Genomic DNA, 10,000 nt, shown 5'->3' on the forward strand with positions numbered 1-10,000 from the left:
TATCTTGCGACTCTTTACAAAATGGCTGCCTTTATGGCAAAATTTGAAACCATCATTATTATTATTATTGTTGTTGTTGTTGTTGTCAAGATTGTTTGCCAACATAACATGGCAGTCCTGGTTTAGGACGAATGTTGCTGTAATTTAGCCCCCCCACCCTTCGCCCAGGAGATATCGTCTGCAGTTGGCTATACGACACGATTTGTGTCCCTACATTTTCGAACAAGGGAATCTAGCACCCCCACTCAGCTCAAAACAATATCTGTGGAGAGAAGGGCTGTGGAAATTTATGCTTTCCACAACCCTTCTCTCCTTACTACAGAAGTACTGTTGCTGAATATCTCACGTTGAGATTTAAAAATAGTAATTTTCTAATCATTATAATTATTGTTGTTGTTGTTGTTACATTTTTCGTTATTTTCGTGTACAAAGAGCGCGGCGAAATTGAGGTTGGGAATGCCAGAGCTACCCTGACGTCACATATATATATGAGCAGATACTGATCTACCGCACCCTGACTTCCTCTTATTTATCTGACTCAGGCTGCTAAGGGTAACACCTTCTGTCATATTTACCTTACAAGGAGCTGTTAACACTGAGTAAATAATGCGACATTATAGTCCATTGTGCGAGTGTGATTTATATGGAGTTTCTTTCGACATTTCTTCGCTTCTCTCTTCATTTTCGTCTCAATGCCTTTTTTCTTGTCATTAGACTCCACCCCCCTTCCCAAAATTTCCGATGTAGTACGCCTACCACATACGTGTATATATATATATATATATATATATATATATATAAAATGTAATAATGACGCCTACGTTTTATATATATATATATATATATATATAGATCATAAATATGACGCCTACGTCATATATATATATATATATATATATATATATATATATATATATATATATATAATATGACGCCTACGTCTTATATATATATATAATATGATGCCTACGTCATATATGTATATATGTATATATATGATAGTCGTATGAGTATATATGTGTACCATCGGATTAGTTGAATCCATATATTGCGACTTAAAATGGGTTTGGTAGACGGAAACTGAAAGAAGCCCGTCGTATATATATATATATGTATGCGTGTGTGTATGTTTGTCCCCTATCATCGCTTGACAACCGATGTTGGTGTGTTTATATCGCCGTTATCTAGCGGTTCGGCACCAATGACCGAAAGAATAAGTACTAGGCTTACTTGTTCGACTAAAGGCGGTGCTCCAGCATGGCTGCAGTCAAGTGACTGAAACAAATATAAGGGGCAAAAAGAATAAAATCTGCATATATACGATTAATAAAGAGATATTCAGCTTCTCGGCTTAAACACAAGCTGTGTACTGAACAGGAGCCGTTTGTTTCCATAACGAGGCTGGATGCATGTTTCCCAGTGATCTTATCTACACAGTGGCACAGCAGGTCTCTTTGGAAAACATACACACGTGGCCAACATATCATGTATATATGCGCACGCGTGTGTGTGTGTGTGTGTGTGTGAGTGTGTGTACGTGCGTCTGTGTGCGTGCCTGCGTATATAGAAACATAAATATATATAATATATATATAAATATGAAGCAAATAGGTAACATGGTCCCGGGGTTCAGTCCCACTGCGTGGCACCTTGGGCAAGTGCCTTCTACTATAGCCTCGGGCCGACCAAAGCCTTGTGAGTGGATTTGGTAGACGGAAACTGGAAGCCCGTCGTATATGTATGTATATGTATGTGTGTGTGTATATGTTTGTGTGTCTGCTTGTCCCACCCAACATTGCTTGACAACCGACGTTGGTGTCTTTATGTCCCCGTAACTTAGCAGTTCGGTAAAAGAGACCGATAGAATAAGTACTAGGCTTACAAAGAATACGTCCTGGGGTCGATTTGCTCGACTAAAGGCGGTGCTTCAACATGGCCGCAGTCAAATGAATGAAACAAGTAAAAGAGTAATATATATATATATATATATATATATACACACACACACACACGTATATAGGTATGTGTGTGTATGAGCGGATGTACGTTTTTCGTATGAACCTATGTATATATACGTGTGCGGACGCGTTTCTGTTCATATACTCACGTGGTGCATTCTAAAATTTAAAAAATTGTTTTTTAGGAGCGACACTTATAACTGTACTAGATTATTGTAGTTTTAGTATGCCATTACTAAGCATTTATTTATAGCCTGATCTGCTAACTTTTCTTTTATTCTAGACTGAAGCAGACAGTTGTAACAACACTTTGAACACAACCTACTAAACACCGCTTGTTACAGCTGACTAGTTTGCAGAATGCGATCGCTAAGTGAAGACGATTTAGAAGCTCGGTATACCAAAAGGTTTTGTGTTTAACTGGGCCAAAGCTCTACAGAGACTTAAAAAATACTTGAGACTGGTCGAGGATTAACTTGTATGAACAGAGCAGATGTCTTCTGCTGCTACAAGGGGCCAGTCAAAATAAGTCCACCAGGAAGCTGATGATAGTCCCCTTTTTCGTTTGCAAGGGCTTCATCTACGTCTACTGGGTTTCCTCTGGTCAGACGGTCAACAAAGACTTTTTTAAAGTTAACTTGTATGAACAGAGCAGATGTCTTCTGCTGCTACAAGAGGCCAGTCAAAATAAGTCCACCAGGAAGCTGATGATAGTCCCCTTTTTCGTTTGCAAGGGCTTCATCTACGTCTACTGGGTTTCCTCTGGTCAGACGGTCAACAAAGACTTTTTTAAAGTTAACTTGTATGAACAGAGCAGATGTCTTCTGCTACTACAAGAGGCCAGCCAAACCAAATCCACGAGGAAGCTGATGATTATAACATATACTGATTATAACATATACTGTATTAACTCTTCGAAGGCCATCCCCGGCGGCAATTCGTCGTAGCCAATGTATATTCCTGTCATCTCTATTCTTTCGCCAAACAAATCCTTCGGTTCCTCTCTTTCCTTTTCCAACAAAACAGCCTTAAAACCTTCGTTTCACTCTTTGGCCGCTAATTTCACTCTTATAATGCTCTTCATCTTAACATTTCTCTTCTCTATCTCTACACTTTTTGGATATTGCACCATTGTTCTTAGGTTTTCCCTTTTGGGTGTCACTCTCCTTTTCTCCCCACCAATCCCCTCCTCTGCCACTAGCATTTCTCTCTCTGTCTCTCATTCTGTGCTGCTATCATTTCTCTTTCATTTTCCTTTCTCTTCTGGCAACTCGTACGAAAATATTAATTGCTAGTTGGGACATCGTATTTCATTACGCAACCATAATGTACAACAAAATGTATTAAAACTTTATAATTTAATACTATGACCCACTTCTTTTAGAAATGCTATTCAATCACATTTTAATGTTACGTATACAAATTTTTTTTTATAGAAACTAGAGCCAGCAATCAATATGTACGTACCATTTGCCAGGAATATGTTTAATAGGTAAAATGAGTCTATTGAAGAACAAGATGAAAGAGGCCGTGTCAAGGGTCCTGGAAACTTTTGCTTTGAAGGACTTCCATGGGGCCTTCAACAAGTGGAGGGAGCACTACAACAAGTGTAATGAAGTCAGAGGATCCTATTTTGAGGGGGATTAAAGTTTTGAACTTCTTTGAAATACAAGTCTCAAAATTTCCAGAATTCACCATGCGTATATATATATATATATATATATATATATATATATATATATTCTTTTATTTGTTTCAGTTATTTGATTGCGGCCATGTTAGAGCACCGCCTTTAGTCGAGCAAATCGATCCCAGGACTTATTCTTTGTAAGCCTACTACTTATTCTATCGGTTTCTCTTGCCGAACCGCTAAGTGACGGGGACGTAAGCACACCAGCATCAGTTGTCAAGTGATGTTGGGGGGACAAAAAGACTCACAAACATATACATATATATACGATGGGCTTCTTTCAGTTTCCGTCTACCAAATCCACTCACAAGGCTTTGGTCGGCCCGAGGCTATAGTAGAAGACACTTGCCCAAGGTGCCACGCTGCATTTCATCATTTCAGATTCGATAAAATAAATACCAGTGAAGCACTGGGGGTCAATGTAATCGACTCCCGAAATTGTTGACCCTATCCCGAAATTGCTGACCTTATGCCAGAATTTGACGCCAATATGTTCTTTTCTACTCTAGGCACAAGGCCTGAAATTTTTTGGAGAGGGGAACCAGACGATTAGATCGACCCCAGTACGTAACTGGTACTTAATTTATCGGCCCCCGAAAGAATAAAAGGCAAAGTCGACCTCGGCGGAATTCGAACCCAGAACATAAAGAATAGACGTGGATGTAATATGAGGATGTAATATGAGGTGAGTGAATTAGGTGAACAAGGTTAATTGCGATAGGCCAAAGGTCAGTACCCCAGTACCCCGATACCCCAGTATTCTAGTACCCAAGTATTCTAGTGCACCCGGTACAACAGGACCTGGCCACCTCTCATTTCATGTTTCATTTCCGCAAATGAACAGAACTGCTTATTAAAACAGTTTCTTCATCTGACCTGTCGACTGGTTAGATTTGTAGTCGTGTTTGCGCACGTCTGTATGTATGTGCGTGTATGCATGTATATCTATCTATCTATCTATCTATATATCTATGTGTGTGTATGTATATATTTATAAAATCAGTATATATATATATATAAATATATATATACTGATTTTATAAATATGTGGTGATGGTTGTAGTGATAGCTTGTAATAGCAGTAGCAGCAGTGGTAGTAGTAGTAGTAGTAGTAGTAGTAGTAGTAGTAGTAGTAGTAGTAGTCGTAGTAGTAGTAGTAGTAGTAGTAGTAGTAGCAGTAGCAGTAGTAGTAGTAGTAAGTGCGGAGCTAGCAGGAAGGAAACAAGCAAAGACAACCATCACCAACAACAACAATCACAGCGAAATTTAGTATCACCGCCACCACCACCACCACCACCAGCACCACCAACACCACCACCACCACCACCGCCGCCGCCATATCCCCATCCCCATCCCCACCCTCATCCTACCCCACCACCATCACCGTGGTGTTTACAAATGCTCAAACTTCCAAATTGAATTCACGTCTATAGATCTTGTAACTTGAATGACAACTGGAAAATAGTTCAAGATTTCTTTATATTTAGAACAGTAGCGCTGCTGCTGCTGCTGCTGCTGCTGTTGTTGGTTGTTTGTTTGTTTAATTCCGAGTCATCCTAAATTGAGGAGAAATGATATTCAAAAATGTCGCTTCTAGACTTGGTGTATCCAAACCGGATCAAGGGAACGCCTTCAGTATACGATGGCTACATCAAATATTGATTGTTACTAGATAAAGCCTCGTTGAAGTTGTCATTTGACAAGTCATCTGACATAACATCTGACAAGACATCTGAGAAGTTGTCACCTGACCAGACAACATTCGAGTTCTCATCCAAGAATTTGTCATCTGACCAGCGCCACATTGAAGCTGTTATCTGACAAGTCCGCAGTGAAGCTGACACCCGACAAGTTATCACTTGGCAAATTGTTACTTGACGAGTTGGTACTTGACAAGTTGTCACCAAACAAGGCAACATTCAAGTTGTCATCTGACAAAAGACGAAGGCAGGTGTATGAACAACAAGCAGGTGTATTAGTTTGACGCTCGGGAAAGTAAAAGAAGTCTTTTACGTTTCGAGCCTACGCTCTTAGAAAAAGAATTTTAAAAAAACTTGTGGATTTAGCGGTCGACCTAAGTGTATAGTAGAAGATACTTGTCCAAGGTGCCCTAACAACCACACCTGCACCTATATGTATGTGTGTGTGTGTGCATATATATATATATATATATATATATATATATATATATATATGCCACAAAGTCAGCTAGTATTACTGTCACCACCATGACTACCCCACAATTAACGCCGCCAACAGCAACAACATTCCCACCGATGTCCTCGCGCGCCACCATCATTTGTTTATGCCGAGTGATACAAAAAAACAAACAAATCCTCGTTCTAACTTTTTGCTATTAAAAATTGTATAGATGTGTTGTAATTTATGTTAATTTATGTGAGATAATCAGGGACTACATTACCGTACTTACGTCAAATTTTGTCAGGTGACACGCAATGTCAACCAATTTCAATGACATAATTTGCTAAATGATTGACATTGCATTCAATTTGACACAGAATGCACATAATGTGTGTATGTGCGCGCGCGCGTGTGTATACACACACACACACACACAGAGACACAGACATAAACACATATATACTTATACATTGTTATTATGTGTGCGTGTGTGTGTGTGTGTGTGTGTGTGTGTGTGTGCGTGTGTGTGTAGAAGCCCATGTTGGCGGTCAGTCAGTGCTGCTTTGACACGTAAGCAGTTTATGCTTAGCTAGTTGCATTAATGCGATCACTACCACCGTCACTACTACTACTACTACTACTACTACTACTACTACTACTACTACTAATAATAATAATAATAATAATCGCTCGGTCTGCGAATCGAAACTGCGATCCCACGACCGCTGTCCTAACCACTGGACCATTGCACCTCCACGATTGTCTTAGTAGTTAGTTGTGGTATTAATATTAGGCGGAACCCTTTCGAGGAGATGCATGAGGACTTTAACCCCAAGACCCTCCCCCAAGCATACCAAGCGAAACAAATATGGATGAATATAATGGTTTAATGACTATTTTTTATAATTTCACAATTGCTATATATAGGCACAGGAGTGACTGTGTGGTAAGTAGCTTGCCTACCTTAAAAGGGCTACTTCACCCCTTTTATGTTTGTCTGTCCTTGTTCGTCCCCTCTTTGTAATGCCTTTATGGCAAATATTTATGAAATAAAGTAGCTTGCTTACCAACCACGTGGTTCTGGGTTCAGTCCCACTGCGTGGTACCTTGGGCAAGTGTCTTCTACTATAGCCCCGGGCCGACTGAAACAATTAAAAGAGTAAAAGAGAGAGTATCAACCAATAGTTAAGTGGAAAATAACATATTTACATTGCGAACAACAGAATCGGTTGTTGTAGTAAATGAAGGTTTTTGTAGAATGAGTTCATCCACCGCCGAAATATGTAGTTTCAAGTGGTGGAAGAAACGGCATTCGTAGGTGTATAGCATAATTAATTGCTTTACTGAGTGAAGGTTTTAGTTAATCAGTTGCTATTTTTAGCTTCTTTCTTTCTCCTTCCAATCTGCTCGTCTTTATGTTTTTCTTAACATCACACAGTCTATTTGTACTTGGGAGAGAAATATTCAAGGTCACCTTTTTCAGTGGCGTGGGAAGAAGAAAATAAAACACAAACCTTCCTTATTTTTAATTACCTTACATATATCTTCGTGTTACATATCCGAGTTCAATAAATTAATAAATAAATTGAATAAATTGTTTTCTTTATCGTTTCTCCAAATAAACTACTTGAAAATCATTGTTCGTTTATAACAGGAATCGGTACATTATGACGTCATAATACACAATCTTCGAAATTTTCAAGCAAAATATATAACCAAGAAAAAAAAATCGCATACTAGCAGAGATACCCGGCGTTGCTCGGGATTTAAAATGGCATAGTTTGTATATATATATATATATATATATATATATATTACAGTTATGTTGAAACGTGATACAGGAAAATGTAGCATTGGCGGCAAAAAAAATTGTGGAGTAAATAATGGGCTAATTCGACTAAGCGACATGTTATGCGTCCGTCTGGAGGATTCCAGGCCTTAACCTGTCATGGAAAATTGAAGGTGGGGGTATGTGATTTTTGAACGCACCGAAAAGCTGTCAGTGGATGTACTCTCTTTTGCGGCGGTCGGCGCTGCGTCGAACACGACCCCTTGTATGGTTGACAGGCAAAAGAATGTAGGTGTAATGGAGATATTGTACAGTAATGGGTACACTCTCGAAAGGGGCTGAATCTCCCAAAGAACTACTTTAAGGGTACGCATGTTTATGGAGTACTCAACCACTTGCACGTTAATTTCACGAGACGACTGTTCTGTTAATCGGAACAACTGGAACATTCATCGTCGTTACCGACGGAGTACCAATTTATTTTTTCTCCATCAAATTTACATTGCTTGAACAGGTGCGCGGTGCACCACACTTCAGGTGCCGAAGTGATCGCAGAACAACGTGAGATGAAGTGTCTTGCTCAAGAACACAGTGCACACCCTGGTCCCTAACCAATAAGCCACGCACCCTCGTTAATTACATGAATAATTTCAATTAATTATCGAAAACTCAACTCACTAATTTACGTCTGTGACATCTTACTGTACTTTTAAATGAATTTGCTATTCATTAATCTGTTGAGGATTAGTAAATATTAATTTCTAATTAAAGACACGAGGTCATCAATTTGGAAATTTGGGTAGGCGAGTTAATCTACAGTAATCCCGCAAGTCACTACACACCGCCACCACTCCATCCGTGGCATTTAATCCTCAGAAGAATAAAAACTAAATTTGACTTTAGTAGACCCTTAAGTGTTTTTATTAGAGGCACAAGGACTGTTTTGGGGAAGTGGGCCAGTGCTAAATTGGTGGCCCTGTGCTAAGTTGGTACTTGTTTCATAGACCTCAGCAGAAATTTGAACTTAGATCATAAATATTAGGAACAAACATCGCAAAGCCAGTAATAAAAAAAAGAATATTACATTAGCAATACAGTAATCCCTCTCATATCGCGGTTCATCTATCACGGTTCACCCATCGCGGTTTATTAATTAAGCTTACGTCGATTCCTCTATGGTGTTGTTTTTCATTTATAATAAAATAAATATATACAAATTATATACTAAAATTAATGATTATATATATAATTATATAATTAAATTAAAGGGATCAGGAAATAACCTTCTCCAACATGCTGAAAGAAGACGCCACAGGCGCTAAAAAACCCACTGTTAAAACTCCTACAAAAAACACGGATTGTGAGCGAGCAAATGAAAAATACAAAATAAAACTTCACTTCTTACTTATTCACTCACTTTATCGATTTTTATAGATGAAAGGCCAAGATGACCTTGATCGGATTTATATTTTTATATTCAGAATGTATAAATAGCGTTGGACTAATTGCTGCCGGCCATTTTGACCAGTATTTTATGGATTCTATCATCCACCATCCTTGAGATTAACACAAAATCGATCTCCAGCTTCCGATTGATGTACTACAAGCGGCTTAGCCAAGATCAATCAGTTGATCAAACCTTGACCTATGATTAGAAATATTTGGCTCAACAATGACATCAATGACCGAAAGTATTATTTCGCTATAAAAAATGAGTCGAAAGTTTTACGAGAAAAAAAATAAACTAAAAAATGTATTTTAATTCTTCCGTGAGCATATTTCTATGTTCGCATTTTGTGGACGTCTTTTCGTTATAGACTTGTTCCAACTTGGCAAACTTCTTTCGGGGACCCAGGATATAAATGTATATGTATACATACATACATACATACATACACACACACACACACACACACACACACACACACACACACGTATGCATATATACTTTTATATATATATATATATATATACCATGGGCTTCTTTCAGTTTCACTCCACCAAATCCACGCAAAAGGCTTTGGTCAGCCCGGGGCTATGGTAGAAGACACTTGCACAAGATACCACGCAGTGGCATTGAACTCTGAACTATCTGGTTAGGAAGTAAAATTCTTATTACACAGCCACGACAGATAAATTAGTATTCAAAATAGTTCTTAATATAGAATCACAGGACTTGCACTTAAGCCTCTCAAAGGCACAGAATTATCGTCTGCCTATAAATGGATTCTACTGAAGTGAAACCAGAATTTTGTTTCTTGTTAATATTAAAACGCTTGTTTCCCACGCGTCATCGAAAAATCACAGCTCAGCTTCACAATGTGAGAATTAGTGGGTTTCTAGAAAAGAACTTATTGTTTTGAAGTAGTGCCACGAAATCTGCTATCTGCACACCTCCCAAGTAGACATTTCCTCGCCATC

The 10,000-nt window shown here is 38.6% G+C and overlaps 1 long non-coding RNA gene across 5 annotated transcripts in view; it reads right to left on the reverse strand.

The window, feature by feature from the left end:
* LOC128250701 (uncharacterized) overlaps nt 1-7,434 on the reverse strand; it is a 16,539-nt gene extending 9,105 nt beyond the window's left edge. For all 5 annotated transcript variants that reach the window (XR_016238360.1, XR_016238359.1, XR_008266702.2 and 2 more), the window contains exons 1-2: nt 7,324-7,434; nt 6,858-6,932 (exon numbers count right to left, since the gene is read on the reverse strand). This is a non-coding gene — a long non-coding RNA (uncharacterized LOC128250701). The remainder of the gene's footprint in view (nt 1-6,857; nt 6,933-7,323) is intronic.
* Between the last annotated feature and the right edge of the window lie 2,566 nt (nt 7,435-10,000).

Source organism: Octopus bimaculoides, chromosome 25, assembly GCF_046866305.1.
Source record: "Octopus bimaculoides isolate indiv1 chromosome 25, ASM4686630v1, whole genome shotgun sequence".
In the NCBI taxonomy this organism is placed as follows: Eukaryota; Metazoa; Mollusca; class Cephalopoda; order Octopoda; family Octopodidae; genus Octopus; species Octopus bimaculoides.